Source organism: Amphimedon queenslandica, unplaced genomic scaffold (genome assembly GCF_000090795.2).
Source record: "Amphimedon queenslandica unplaced genomic scaffold, v1.1 AMPQUscaffold_13266, whole genome shotgun sequence".
NCBI lineage: Eukaryota > Metazoa > Porifera > Demospongiae > Haplosclerida > Niphatidae > Amphimedon > Amphimedon queenslandica.
The window spans coordinates 33,917-48,180 of NW_003546498.1; the positions used below are offsets into that span (position 1 = coordinate 33,917).

General features: G+C 35.8%; 1 pseudogene; it reads right to left on the reverse strand.

The window, feature by feature from the left end:
- Nucleotides 1-3,435: 3,435 nt before the first annotated feature.
- On the reverse strand, nt 3,436-5,768 carry LOC109583931 (uncharacterized; annotated as a pseudogene).
- Between the last annotated feature and the right edge of the window lie 8,496 nt (nt 5,769-14,264).

Genomic DNA, 14,264 nt, shown 5'->3' on the forward strand with positions numbered 1-14,264 from the left:
ATCAAAAGGCCAATGTGGTCTCACCTGGTCAGGGCTTATATAGGAAGTAAGAGCCCCACCCATAGGTGGAGCGAGGTACCGTAAACTTTCTAATTATTACTGCAAACTAACTGAAATTTAGAAAACTAGGCCAAACACCATTGATATGCTCGACTTCACCTTCCTCATATAATCCAGAATAGCATTCAGCCGCTTCGTGGCCTTAGCCATCCTGTAATTATTAATAAAAATGATTTTTTCGTATTATCATAGCTTAATGGGAATAATGGGCCAAAAGGAGAAAATAATGAGATTGAGGAAGAGAATTGAAGAATAGAATTATAGGGTTGAAAATGTGCATGTCCCTACCTATGAGTTTTTAAGAGTACTTGTACTACAGCACCTTTTATCTCACCTTTCTTGCGTTGTCCAGATATGAATCCTCAAAGGCCTGAGTTCTATAAGCAGTTGGATGATGATGCTATGTCTAGAGCAATGAAAGCTTTGCTGGAAACTTAAATGTCAGTATGTAGAGCTCCTACTAAGTATAATGTTTGCAAGTCGACTCAACGACAGAATACAGAGAAAAGTTATTCATGGTTGTCGCAGTGGTCCATTGCGATACTTAACTGAGGCAGAGGAAGAACTTCTTGGTTTTTTTTGATAAGTCCTTTGATTGGGTATCCCAAGTCTAGGAACAATGTCATTGCCCTCGTACAATGCGGCTGTAACAATTAAAGGTTGTCTGTAACTGTTACTTATGGGTGGTGGGAGGATTTTTGCCAAAGAAATCCATGAATCTTTTTGCGAGCTCCTGCACAATTGTGTTTAGTAAGAGCTAAAGTGTGGGGCCCTAAAGTTTTTGAGCATTATTTTAATCTACTTGAAAGTACACTCACTGAATATGATATTAGCGCTAAGCCAATGCTGATCTGCAACATGGACAAAGCAGGTGTTCCATTGAGTCTTGATCTGCCAAAAGGTGTTTAAAAAAGTGTTGAAAGCTTTTGCCATAACATCAGGTAATAAAAGTCAATTGACAGTTGTAGCTTGTGTCAGTGCTAGTGGTTTTTGCAGCCCTCCTGTGGTCATTCTTGATCGCAAAACTTTACATCCAGATATGGCAATTTGTGAGCTACCTGGATCAACATATGGGCTTTCCTCGAAATGGTGGATTAATTCTGAACTGTTTAATATGTGGTTCAATGGTCAAGTTTTACGTTATGCTCCTCCAGTTAGGCTGTTAAATCTTTTAATGAATGGGCACTCAACTCACTTTTGTCCCCATAAGGTTGGCATCAGAACAAGATGTTATCATTTTTACACTGCCACAACCTCTTGACAAAGGTTGCTTCGACCCCTAAAAAGCTAAATGGAAGAAAGTAGGTCACAAGAATCTTGTAAAGGAGGGACGAGTCGTTACATGTTATTTTTTTTGAAATTATTTGGTGGAGCTTATATGTGCTCCATGAGAAATAATTGCAGCATTTTGTGTAACTGTTGTTTATCCCTTAGACCGATTCAAATTATTGGGTAAAAACAAAGATGTTTCAAATGTAATACCTTTTAATCCTATGATAAGCCATTCACCTTATCGAAAGAAGGTACGTGTCCGCACATTTGATGAAGTTAATGAAGATTTTGTGAAAGAATCAGTTAAGAAATCTAAGGAAGAAGCTGATAAGAAATGGAAGGAAGGCTTTGGTAAGTATAGATAGGTTACAGTAGGCATGGCCAATTATCACATCCGCCATGTTGGAGTACAACTTGGAGTACAAGTGCAATGATAATGTCATGACTTTTGTAACAATTAGCCTTTTTAGGAGCTAATGTGCTGGAACAGAAATGCTGATTGATTGATCCAGGTAGCTCTGGCAGTGACGAAGAGAAAAAAGAAACTAATGAAGTAATAGTTGACTGCGCAGGCTGTACATGACACCTATAGACCTGGAAACTGACTAGACTAATCAGTACTGCATTGACTTTCAGCATTGTCCACACACAACAAATACATATTCATTCTTGTTTTGGTTTTGAAAGAGGAGCCTGGGAACAGTAAAAGGCATAGCACAGCTAGCTAGAGCTAGCTAGCGAGTGCGATTATGGGAGTGACTTAGTTGTGCTTAATAGTTCATTAATAGTGAGTCTATGAGCACAAAGAAGACAGATTTAAATAAGACAATGCAAGCAGCTAGAAAAGCAGCTATTCTTCCTGGCTACATAAGCACCTCGCAAGGCTCTACTTCCAAGGAGATATTTGGAGAAGCTAAAGTTAATTGGGGGAAATGATCCTTATGAAATACAGCTCTCTTCATGGCTGGATGATGTTGATTATTGCCCAGCACTACATACATACATACATGTGGGGATGTATTTGCATTTTCTCCTAGTCCCTACACCGGTGAAGTTCTACTGAACAACAAAAGTTTAGATTTCTATCGTAGATTTGTTGCAGGTTGGGTGAGGGTGGTACTAGTCTTTGTAGCCTCTGCTGATAAAAGAGTTATGACAGCAAAGGTACAGTAGCCAAGCTATGTCAAACAAAATTTAATAATGTTTTATTATCAGGTGAATCATGATCAGAAACTGAGAGAAACCACAAACGCCTTTGGTAATCTTTGAAGCAAGCGGGAAAGTAATCTCTTGTCATTGCAATTGCATGGCTGGTCTTGGGGAATCTTGCAGCCATGTGGCATCTTTCCTTTGGGCAATAGAAGCAGGTGTGCAACTAAGAGATTCACTAACTGTAACACATAAGGCTTACAGGGTGTTACCAAATAGCAAGAAAGATGTACCTTATGCTCCAGTTGAACAAATTAAGTTTCAGGGCAAAATTCGCGCTCGAAGTACATGGAAAGCTGCTCATCATATTCCTTCTGTTGTTGAACAGTCTTCTAGTACCACTTACAGTTCATCAAAACTAAGCATATCCCCAGACGTTACTTCTTTACCTTGCTCATCTTCACTCACTCCACCTCATCCTAATGTCTCAGCAACACTATCTCAATCTCACAATTTTTCAACTGGTTTAGCCAGTTTGCCACCACCAAAACAACCATCACAGAACATTAATCCTCCAACAGATGCAGAAATACAAAAGCTATATTCTTTGCTGGCAAAATGTAAAAGTAAACCAGCTATTCTTTCTCTGACAAAAGACTATTTATCTTGATATATTACCCTCTCTTTAAGTCCAGACTTACCCTCGCCATTATCTGCATTGTACAACAGCGAATATCTATCATCACATTACACCAAATTGTTATCTCTTGCTGATGACTTGGAGATATCCATTACTGAGGGTCAATGTATAGCAGTAGAGAAATTAATGAAGACTCAGTTTCAATCTCGTATTTGGTAAAACATGAGAGCTGGACGCATTACAGCATCGAGATTGAGAGCAGTGTGTGTTGCAGATGAAGCAATACCTCCCATGAGCTTAATTATGTTCATCTGTTATCCGGATGTAGCTTGTTTCAATTCACATGCTACAGAGTAGGGCTGTAAACATGAGCATGAAGCATGCCAGAGATAACACTTACAGTTGAACTCCACTCGTGATGGATTGACTATGACAAAAAGCTGGTTATTTATTTATCAAGCTAGTCCCTTTAATTGTGCTTCACCTGATGCACTTGTAGATTGTCTGTGTTGTGCAAGTGGGACTTGTGAAATTAAGGTTTGTGATGAGCTTGTTACTTATGATTGATTTGTATTCTTTTTTTATTGCCCCTATTGTCATTGTGATGACACAATTAAAGAGAGTGTTGCTGATAAAAGTTTTTGTTTGGAAGCCGTTACTGAAGGAAAAGCATATTAATTGAAAAGAAGTCACATGTATTACTACCAGGTATTTAGGGCATTAGTTCAGTATGAGGTGTATGAATTGAAAGCTATAGGTTCAACTACAATTGTACTGCAGTAACAGGAGGTACTGTGATTTCGTCGTTTGGACAACAGAAGATATTTTTGTTGAAAGAATTTTTCCAAATACTGAATTCATCACTGGATGCATTTCAAAAGCAGAGTCATTCTTTAAGAGAGCTATTTAACCTGAGTTGCTAGGGAAATTCTTTTCTTATGCACCAAAGGATGCAGTACAAATGGGGGAAGCTGATGTATCAACTACTGAACCAGTATACTGTTACTGCCAACAGCCAGAGAGTAGTCAAATGGTAGCATGTGATAACACAACTTGTCCATATCAGTGGTTTCACTTTGCCTGCTTGAAATTATCTGCTCCTCCACGACAAAAAATCTGGTACTGTCTAGATTGTAGAAAGAAGTGATTATAGTTAATTATACTGTTTTCTTATTATTATACTGTTATATTATTGTGTGTATTAGCGCATTATATATACAATACATAATTATAATTATCTAATCAAGAGGAATTACAGAATCACAAATTTACAGAACAACAACATACTGTAACAATTTTGTCTAGTTGACAGGTGTTTGAAGACTTAGTTTGTAGTGCATCAATTGGTAATGTATCTTTAAGTATAGCGTATTTAGCAGCCCTATGACATGCTCCACATGTACCATCACATTAGTGATACATCTTGTCTGCTCTACATCAATTCCTGTCAGTTGCTTATTTACTTTGCTAAATGCCAGAATGCTTAGTTTTACTGACCAGGCTGCAGCTGTTTCTTAAATGTCAAATCCTCTATCAGCGAGAATTGTATCACCAGGGAGTAAATAATTTAACAATCTACTGTTCTCAGTGATGTATTTATCACTCACCCTCCCACCCCATCCTTCCGAGATGAATGACACTGTGCCTTGTGGTGTTATGCCAATCAAGTACTTCACAGTGTTATGATGTTTGTATGATGAGAAGGTCTGTGCACTTGCCATCAAGTCTGAAGGTTTCTCAAGGAATATTTCAAAGCAATCTATCACTATTGCATGGTTTGGACTGTATTTCCAAAAGTATGTTGGCATCGTTAATAAAAGAGTGTCACGATCAGGCCATACAATGAGAAACTTCAGCTTAACGTACAAAATCTTAATCAGCTGATTAAATAAGTGAGAGATGGTACTCTTGTGTGTAGAAAATCTATAAGCAAGATCATCAAATTGGAGGTTCTTTCTTAGTCGCATTAGTACCATCAATAGCTGTTGAAATGGACTGAGTGATGATCTCTGACACAAGTCTCAATGAACGAAATCATACAGTGATAAGAAAACTTCCCAAATATGTAGCCCAGTGTAACAATGTATTTTAGAATCATTGTTTTTGAAAGAATCTATTGTTAGAGAGGTGTCATGATGAGCTTTCTTATTTGTAACCTATGCTGCTTTAAATCAGACATAAGTAATTCTCTGACATTCCTTGCTGCTCTTGGACTTTCTAGACTTATGGTAGTGGTTGAGGTATCATTATGGTCTACATCAGCCTCGGCATCATGATCTAGCCTCCTATGCTTGCTGTGTGCTCTATCTTGAGCTCGAAAACAACATAGGGCTTGCTGCATAGAGCATGTAGTGTCTACTTCATCATAGCCAAGATGCAGTGTTGGAACCAAATCAGGGTTTTCACTGTCATACAATGTGCTTGGTGAACCAGTAATGAAATGGTCTAAGCATACTTGGGTGAAGCTGTAGTTAGACTTCTTGATGTTCCTTTTTATAGCTGCAAACCACTCTCTCTGTCTCCTGGAGGACAGCTTCTCAGTGCTTGGTTCCTGGTACGCTATGACAAATGGCAGTCGAAAAAAGGATTTATTCCTGTCCCCATCTGCTCTGTTAGAGCAGCCAATAACAGCACAGAAATTGACCATTATGAAAGTAGAGTCTTGCAGAGAGCACTGATTTGGCCAGGAAAAACTGTAGCTGCTTTAGTGCAAGTTCTAGCTGCTTGCATCTGTCTTAGTGTCTTCTTAGCGCTCACTACTAATTAATTATTACGCATTACTAAGTCACTCCCACATTCTCGCTCGCTAGCTAGCTGTGCTTTGCCTTTATACTGTTCCCAGGCTCCACTTTCAAATACAAAACAAGAATGAATATATATTTGTTGTGTGTGGACAATACTGAAAGTCAATGCAGTACTAATTACTCTAGTCAGTTTCCAGGTCTTCAAGTGTCATGCACAGCCTGAGCAGTCAACTATTGCTTCATCTGTTTCTTTTTTCTCTTTGTCACTGCCAGAGCTACCCAGATCAATCAATCAGTGTTTCTGTTCCAGCTCAATAGTTCCTAAAAAGGCTAATTGTTAGCAAAAATTATGACATTATCATTGCACTTGTACTATGAGTTGTACTCCAACATGGCGGAAGTGATAGTTGGCCACGCCTACTGCAACCTATCTCTACATGTAGCCTTGACCCTGATGGAGACAATTCAGATAAACATGTTATGATTGATGAACAGACGAGTCGCCCTCTTAAAGCTGCTTTGGAACATCCATCACCAATGCCTAATGTTAATCTTCATGTACAAAGCATAGCGAAGTCGTAACTAGTGCTCAAGCTGAGCACTATGTACCCTTAAAGCATACATGTACATGTACACAAACATGCTTATTGCAGTTTTATTAATTATTTAATTATTGCGGTTGATCATAATAATTAGTATTTAATTACACTGCCTGCCCACTTATGAAATGAGAAGCTATAAATCTATTATCAATGGCCTTACCTTTTTAGGAGCTACTACCAATTAAAGTGAAATGAGGTCAATCCCTGAAAAAAGTATTAATTTTACCTACATGTCCTTATACTTTTTAAACTTTTGTAAGTGGTGTTATGACGAGAGGAAGGAAAGCATTGCTTACTGATGGTACTGAAAGAAGTATGACAATTCTACTTGAAGTCAATAATAATTTATATTTTTGTTAAGCTGTTGAGATGAAAAGCGTTGCAGTGGAGAAAAAGGAAGTACTTTTTGGGAAAAGTAAGATTTAGTATTCCTTTGCATTAAGTGATATTTTCCATTATCATTGTGAATTGATGTTAATTGTAATGCCAGTAATTGTAATAAAAACTTGTATGATTATTTATTACTAGAGGAAGAAGCTAAAAAGAAAGCAAAAGAAACCGTCCTGGTAGCGACAAGAACAAAAACAAAAAGGATATTCTTACGGAAAAAAGTACACATTACTATTTTGATTTGATACTACTTTGAGTCATGATACTGTTGCAGCTGATACAGTAACTACTAGAGGAAGGAAGTTGCTCCCTAAACCATTGAGATCTGATGTCGAAGATCATGTATGAACCATTGAAAGTGAAGGCAGTACAGATAAAAGTAATCAGAGTGAATGACCATCATTTATTGAATTTTACAGATGTGTGTCAATAAACATTTGCTAGAAGATGGCTGGTGGATCAAAGATCTGGGTTTAAAGCAGGAAGATTACTTGGTGTTAAAGGATGGAGGACTCTTGTCAGATAGGGTGATTACTAATGCTTCACAATTGATGTTGAAGGAACAATATAAAGTTGAGGGACTTCGTAGCACTTTGTGTGGGCAAAATTTGAGTTTTAGGCTTCCATGCAAATCTAATGCTTGTAATGTTCAAATTTTGCATACAGGTAGATATTAAAAACTATATTAAAATATTTTATAGCCTTAGGTAATTAAAACTGGCTTTGTATAGTAGTTAATCCTGCTACATGTGTAGTAGAAGTGATGGATAGTGCTATCATCAATTTTAAATGAAATAACTATGCTTCAAACAGCTAAAATTGTGAACACCATGAAACCTTCCTTTAAGATAGTTATGCTTCCAGTTCAAAAGCAGCAAGGATCATCTAATTGTGGGCTTTTTTCGATTTGTTTTGCCAAAACTTTTTGTACTGGGAGTAATGTAAGATCTCTCTCATTTAACCAAACTAAAATGAGATCACATTTACTTCAATGTTTTCAAAAAAGAAAAATAGAACCATTTCCTCTGCATCTTAGAAATTAATTTTTTTAAAGTTTGGTAAAACTTTGCTTTCATTATTAAAGTTTACTGCACAAGCCACCTTCCAAACTTTTAGTATGAAACAATGATTCAGTATGATAGTTGTGGCGAATGGCATCATTTAAGGTGTGTGCAAATTGATCGTAAATTTGTTGATGGTTTGGATTATTGGGAGTATATGGAATGTGGTTCTTAATAATATTGTCTTTATATGCTATTATACTTATTAGCTCTACAACAATCTATAATCTTATTTTATCATATCATTTACAATACCATATTTTTGGTCTCGTATTTTAATGTTTTGATTCATTGGAGAATTTATAATGAAAAAAAAGTAATGACATTTGCACTGTAAAATCAAATGACAATAATAATTCATGTGGAACATAATTTATCACATGACCTGCAATTTTGTTGATGCTACTCTCTGATTTGGAGTAGCCGCTACTTCTGAATTCTGCCTGGGATAGAGGAAGGGTAGACCTATCTATATCATAGATGTTATCAGTAAATACCATGAAACTGTAGAATTGGCAAGCCATTGACTGAATTATAGTTGTTTTGACTCAGAATCAATTATTCCACCCGGTCCACTTATCAAGCTGCTGTGCAAAAAGTAAGAAAGCTGCAGTTCTGGTCTTTTATTACCTGTTATAAGTAGTCATAGTGTTTATACAAAGCAAAAAGCTTTGTGCATCTAAGTTACCACGAAGAAATCAAGGCCTCTAATGCATTGTGGATGAACACCTGTGGCTTACTCTTTTTCTGGTCATATCACTAACCTTTTCTTCTATCAAGTTTAATATTTACTTGCACTTTGATGTAATGCATTATTTGTTCAGTTTGATTTTGCTTATCGTAATATATAGCAAATGAGCTGCCTATTAACAGAAATGGTGACTTACATTTACAAATTCTATTTGGTCTGTAGTGCCTTCAGTGTTTTCAATAATACCGTCATGATCAATCTCTTCTGGTTCTTCCTCTTGATATGTACCACAGATGTAGCTGTTATAGGAATTTAAAAGTACATCATTTTTGATTTATATTTCTGCTTACTCTTAGTCTTTCTCTTTTTTTCATAGCAGCTGATGATCTTTTGGGTTTAGTTACATGTACTTCAGTAGGTTTTGGCATTATTGTTGGTACTGCATTGGAGTTAACTGTCCCGTTCCAAGATAAACCAAATCCTTCTAAACATAGATTATTAATAAATACATTCATTGCAATATTTTTTTACCAGAAATAACTAATGTTTGTTCAAAGCAGTCCTCAGTGAAATGTCTACTGCATACACAAAAATACTGGCTTGGATTGCTTCACTTAGCTCTATTTTTCTGTACAGCTCCGATCCATTATTGCCTCAAAATTTTATTTTTGGGAAAAGTCAATGAACAGACTGAATATGTCGTTATGTGTGCTACTACAAGATGCCACTACACTCTCCGTTCACACTATCGCCTACTTGTCTAGTCTCAACACTCCAGCTGAACACATTCATACATGTAGGGACACGCACAATCACATTATTTGGGGAATATTTTTTGTAAAAAAAGGTGGAAAATTCAGAGAAAGAAAAATAGGTTAAAATTTGGCTGCCTGAATCACGTCATCAATATTGCATTAACCCTTTCAATACTGCATGAGCATGAGTGAGCAAACAGTACAATTAACAGCACTTTACAGCAGAAGCAATCAGGATCTTAACTGGAAATAATACTGCTGGTTCTAGTGGCCTATGACTGATCAATTATGAATGATGATATTTATATTAATAATAAATATGATTTTTTGTTATTATCAAAGCATAATAATGAAAATAATGGGCCAAAAAGGAGAGAATAGTGAGATTGAGGAAGAGAATTAAGGAATAGAATTATAGGGTTGAAAAAAATAACTTACATGTCGCTATACATATGGTACCCCCATCAACGTCATGACGACACCACACCTATAACTGGAAGTTTTTTCTGAAAATGGCTGACCATGGATAAGGGCAATCTTTGGTGCAAGAATATCTTGTGATAGAAGTTTTACATCACATTAATAAAGTTATCATTGGTGTTCAAATTTATATATTTATTAGTAACGTGGTAGCGTTACTAAGTAGGATTCGCCCCCTAACAAAATGGCTGCCACAACTTTTGCGGCCTTGCTATACTGGGATAACAAGCTCTTATTATTTTAAAAAACAAACAATTAAATAATGTTATGATTTATGATATGCACTGATAATAATGAACTTGACAACAGCCTGGAAGAACAGGAATAGCAGGGAAGACGGACACTCTTAGTTTACAGATTCTTGAACAAGGACTTGTGTCAAGACTAGTATTAGTTTCACTTGTCATCAGGATAGTTGATATCCCTTCAGCATGTCTATTCAATGCTGTTTCTGATAAATGTTATAACAATGATAATAATAATAAAGAAAATTGTTTGTGTAAATTCAATAAGTATCACAATTGCAACTAAAGAAATACTATAAATATTTTTTTAAAAATCAACACAAACAAAAACATAAAAAATTAAAAAAAAAGATGAAGTAGGATTCTAAACGACCAACGAAAATATGAAATATTATAAAAAAATCAACACAAATAAGAACATTAAAAATTTAAAAAAACAAGATGAAGTAGGATTCTGAACGACCAACGAAAATACAAAATGAAAATCCTACTTGTGACGCAAATTCTATGCAAATTCTACTCGACATTGAAAGGTGATCCGTAATTCTTACATAACATCAAAAGTACAATGTAGAATAGAATTTGTGTCATGAGTAGGATTTTCATTTCGTATTTTCGTTGGTCGTTCGGAATCCTACTTCATCTTGTTTTTTTAATTTTTTATGTTCTTCATGAATGCAATTAAGAAATTTTCAATACTTACGTACAACTTACTCATTCATTATTTAGGCAGTAGCCTATATGTAGGATGGAGGTAGGGTTTTCAAGATGGCGGCAGTTCTGATGATTTTCAAACACATATCTCTTTTATTTTACATTATACAGCCTTATAAATGGCTTAGATGACCTCTCCTTCATTGAGCGATTCTCCTGGTACCTTTAAAGTGGACTGTAATGTATCAGGAGCATTTCTGGAGAATAGGGCAAGATTCAAATTTCTGCAAAATTCTTCAGACTTTTTCTTCTTTCATTTTTCTTTCATCAACACGGAAATCATTTAAGCCAGGAACTGCTCAAATTGGCTTCGACATCATTCCTTTGAGCTTAAGTCAAGGACTGAACATGTGGCTTCAAAAAGAAGCAGACAGAGAACATTGGAAGGCAAATTCCAGCTGCAGCACCGCGTGGGTTTGTGGTTTGATGCCATTTAATTTATGTGCACGCAATTAGCATAAGATTAACTGTACCACATAATCATAACAAGAAGTAATTATAAATTTACGAAAAAAAGAATGAAAAGAAGTAAATAAAAAACATAAAAAATGGAAAAGTAGTAGGATTAAATTTTAAAAAGGAAAGACACAAGAGGGTACTTGCAAAGTGGTGTGATAACAAATCATAAACGACTGCATGAATATGGCTTCATAGTTATTATGTAATAGCTTGTGTGGATAATTACAATGCTTCTGGGTAATATTCTTCATGCAGTGGTGTACGATTTGTAATCACACCATTTTGCAAGTAGCCTCTTGTTTCCTTACTTTTTTACAATTTAATGCTACTACTTTTCAATTTTTAATGTTTCTTATTTACTTGTGTATGATAGTGACAATGAAAGTGATTCACCTTTTACATAAAAATTAATTACATATTTGGGGGAAAGGTGAAGGATATTTCAACTGGAACAAGGAATTTATAGGGAAAGAATGTAAGGTAACTAGGATTTTCTAATTAGTGCCCCTGGAGACACTGTTTTGATACAGTGTCATAATTCCTATAGCTTATAATGAATTACTAATGAGCAGTGCCATTTTGGCTACAACAATCAATACATGAATAATAAACCAGACGCTGCCATGTTGGCCAATAACATAACGTGTGATTGTTGAGACACTGTGAGACTTAATTTGAAAGACACAGCTTATATTGACACTGTTATATTGCTATCTTTTGTCCCCTTTGATCAGTGGTGTAGCCAGGGTTTGGAGAAAAAGAGATTTCGGTGCGCTTGGTACGCGGCAAAAATTTGGAGACCATGTCCACCTACCACGCCCTTTTTAATTGATTTTAACGTGTAAATAATTAAACTCATAATAATTATTAATCAGAAGTTATATCTCATAACTGCATGCTATGAGGATGACGACATGAAAACTCATCGATTACTTCAGGTACATTTATATCTATACTAGGCGAATGTAGTACATTATAGGGGCGAGCACATGCTTTACTATCGTGATTTGATCATTTGAAAAGCGTTTCAATCATTAAATGTACATTATTAGGCATGACAATTCATTCGTCACTAAGGGCAACTGTAACAATGTTGCAACTGTTTATTTGCACTTTAATGCTATCCATTGACAGTAGATGCTCCTTGATGCTCTCTCGTGGCAAATTGATATTAAGTAGTGAGGGAACAACACTATTAGTAACGCGGTAGCGTTACTAACTAGGATTCACCGCATTCAAAATGGCTGCCACGACTTTTGCAGCCTTGCTATGCTAGGAAAATGAGCTCCTGTGCTTACCAGACTTCTTAAAGGACCTTATCTTGACTAGAGGACTCTATTGGTATCAATAGTGTGGCTCTAAACCTTGTCTAAGAGGAAAGTAAAAAATTGGCAAAACGGCTGTTTTGTTCAGCCACCTTTTTTTTCATCTTTATCTTCATTAAGTCTTTGTCAATCCAGTTGTCAGTCGATATATCAATCTTGCCTAGTGATAGAAGGCTAATTCTTACACCATTCTACTCCAACAGGGTATGGGCAGGTCCTTGTCCCCTAGAATCATTTTCCAAGAAAGGAAGAAGTAATACTGTGACTGTTGGATACCACCAGCTTACCTCATGCTGCCATTTTGTTAATTAAAGAAGCATGTGCACCAAACTTTGGGTGTGGTCGCGCATGCTCAGATCTCAGAACTTGGAACAGCAAGTATTTTTTACCTAGCTATAGGCTAGCTATGCTTAGATACAAATTGCAATACTTAGTGGAGGTTTCCAGGTAAAAGAAGGTATTAATCTTGCATATATCAAGTGTGTAATGAATTATTATTTTTATTTCAAAAACACAAAACAATTAATTAATGTTATAATACTTATGATAATGAACTGGACAACAGAAAGAGTCTCCAGGAATATCTACAGGATAGCTGGGAAGATAGAGCTTCTTGAACAAGGATTCACGTCAAGACTATATTTGACTTGTCATTAGTATAGAAGATATTCCTTGGCCATATCTATTCAATTCAATCAGTGCTGTCCTTCATAAATGCTGTAAAGTCATAACAATGACAACAATAATAAAGAAACTTATTGTTTGTGTAAAATCAAAAAGTATCACAATTGTAACTGAAAAAATATTATAAAAAATGAACACAAACAAGAACATAAAAAACTAAAAAAAAAGATTGAGTAGGATTCTGAACGACCAACGAAAATACGAAATGAAAATCCTACTCTCGTGATGCAAATTCTACTTTACATTGTAAGGTGACCCTTAACTTTTAAATAATAACATTAAAAGTACAATGTAGAGCAGAATTTGCGTCACGAGAGTAGGATTTTCATTTAGTATTTTCATTGGTCGTTCGGAACCCTACTCAATCTTGTTTTTTTTAATTTTTTATCTTCATTGTAGTATGGCTTGAGCAGTAGACTCAGATATTTTCCACTCACACTGAGGACATTTCATTTGCTCATATATAACAGAGTATTTCATCAGAAATAGTGAGTTGGTTAAATTCGTGAGTAACAACAGCTTCTCTGGGACAAACTTCGCCTATATCATCAACCATACTGTAAGTTGTGTCAACTGTAAATGACAGAAAAAGAGCATCACCAAACTTCTTCACATGTAGGTTTGAGAACGAATATAATTTGCCAAGTAAAAGCTTCTCTACATTACCTTCCCATAATATAAGCTTGCACGTACCACAACTGTCACAAAAAATGCAGTCCTGCTTAGTAAGGGGTTTCCTCTGACTGTCAAGTTTTATTGGCAAATCCAAATGAATGACTTTAGCATTGACAGAGATTAAAGACAAAATTGCAAGTTTTTTGACACCTGAAAGTGACACAGTTTTTGGGTTCATCTTCTGTCGGCTGACATTTAAATTTTTTAGGTGAAAGCATGACCTCAGACTTGTCACTGACAATTATTTCCAAATCTTCGTTGTTTAAAAGAGATCTTTTAATGGAACATTTATTCAGAGCAATGCTAGTCCCTTCTTCT